The sequence below is a fragment of the Mercenaria mercenaria genome, chromosome 3, assembly GCF_021730395.1.
Source record: "Mercenaria mercenaria strain notata chromosome 3, MADL_Memer_1, whole genome shotgun sequence".
NCBI lineage: Eukaryota > Metazoa > Mollusca > Bivalvia > Venerida > Veneridae > Mercenaria > Mercenaria mercenaria.
In genome coordinates, this window is record NC_069363.1 from 43626415 (window position 1) to 43628317 (window position 1903).

At 34.8% G+C, this 1903-nt stretch overlaps 1 non-coding gene across 1 annotated transcript; it reads left to right on the top strand.

The window, feature by feature from the left end:
• Window positions 1–1587: 1587 nt before the first annotated feature.
• On the top strand, window positions 1588–1660 carry Trnaf-gaa (transfer RNA phenylalanine (anticodon GAA)). The gene has a single exon. It is a non-coding gene; the product is annotated as a tRNA-Phe (tRNA).
• Window positions 1661–1903: the final 243 nt, after the last annotated feature.

A 1903-nucleotide genomic window follows, 5' to 3' on the forward strand; every position in this document is an offset into this window, starting at 1 on the left:
TGAAGTTTCAATCGAATGCCATTAATACTTTCAAAGTTATACTCCGGACAAAAGTGTGACGGACGGACGGACGGACGGAAGGACTGACAAAGCGGCGGCAACTATATGCTCGCCCTTCGGGGAGCATAATTAATGGCAACGTCTGAAGAAATATGTTTCATACAAGAAGATTAATTGTCAATCAACATATACTTCTATGATGGCGATATGACAATTGAAACAAATATCAGAACATCCAAAGTACAGGAAAAGCTCGCAGTTTACATGAAAACTAATGAATCGATGTATACAGACTTTTCCTTAACTTTCGGCCCATCTGTCGAAGTATTCAAGGAAATGGGGCCGCGTCAAAAAATTTGTAAATTCATAACAATCCTAACATTATTCATAACAATTATACCACATAATAAAATGATGTAACAATTCATGCAACAAACTGGTAACAAACAGCCTTGCAACATCAATGTTGCATGACATCCTGGAAAGTTACAGCTATTGTAACGCAGCACTTGAAAATTAGTATAGTGTTAGGTTATGGTACATCATGTTAAGTTCTGTCCTGCTTGTATTGTCCTATTTTATTGAACTGTCAAATGCATATTGATTAAATGGGCGGTGCATAGAATATTTTAATCTTCGGTTGATTTTCGGTACATTCTGTTTTGTATACGGAAAGTAACCAGCAATTAAAATAGTTTATTTTTAAAGCGTGTATACGTATATACGCAAGACACGATAGCTCAGTGGTCATCGTCAATAGCTTGAAACCTGGAGTTCGTAAGATCGATACCGTTCAGTATCTGAGTTTTTTTTCCACAAATTTCAACAAACACTCTGTACATGTATATTTTTATCCAGTATTTCCTTCATTTTATTTTCACAAGTATTTTTTTTTTCATTTTTATCTCTTTTATTAATTTCTCATTTATATATTTATTTTTTTTTTCACAGTTCATTTCACGACTATACAAATTTCATAAATATGATTTTACAATTAGCTAAATTCATCATTCAGTTTCATTCGCGGTGTCGGTACTGCTGTCAGCGAAGTCATATAAATCATATAAATAATTAAAAATGAAAAATAAAAAATGTGCTCGCACTCAGTGATTTCCCGCATTCAAGCCAAATGCTATAACCACTGAGCCACAGATACGATCGATGAGAGTGTGTTTCACTTACAATACTAAATGATATTTAGACACTTTACCAAAATTTCTTTCCGTAAAACATACGGATAGCACCGAAGTTGGGCCGAATATTAAAATATTGAATGCACAGAGCGTGTAATGTATGCATATTTGACAGGTTAAAAACAAAATAGCACAATAACTAGCGCTATTTCACCATGTTTTGATATAGTTTTATACATAGCATAATTTGATTACATCACATTAATCAGCTAACCGGCACATAATGACATACAGCTACCTATGTATGAGAATATAAGCGTTTCAATCGATATCGCTTCTAGCTTTGTCTATTTTCCTTGATATTTGTATTATTTTCCGATATCATATCTGCACTGAAAATCAGGATGCAGGCAACGTTTGATTGGATGTTCCCCTCCATTTTTCAAGTTAATCAGCCGGAATAGCTCAGTTGGGAGAGCGTTAGACTGAAGATCTAAAGGTCCCTGGTTCGATCCCGGGTTCCGGCGCGAACGGAACGTTCGGCGGCTGATACTTTTCTTTTCAGCAACACATCATACAAACGAGTCATATAAACTATTTATACAACACATAAACATAAAGTGATGTCCTAACTACCTCCATTAGAAACAAAAGACAAACTCCGTTTGCGATTTGCGAAACGACTATATTGTGACGACATTATTTCAAGAGTTAAGAAGTCATTACAAGTATCATTGCGTACAGTAACATGTAAAATTTACCTCAATTTA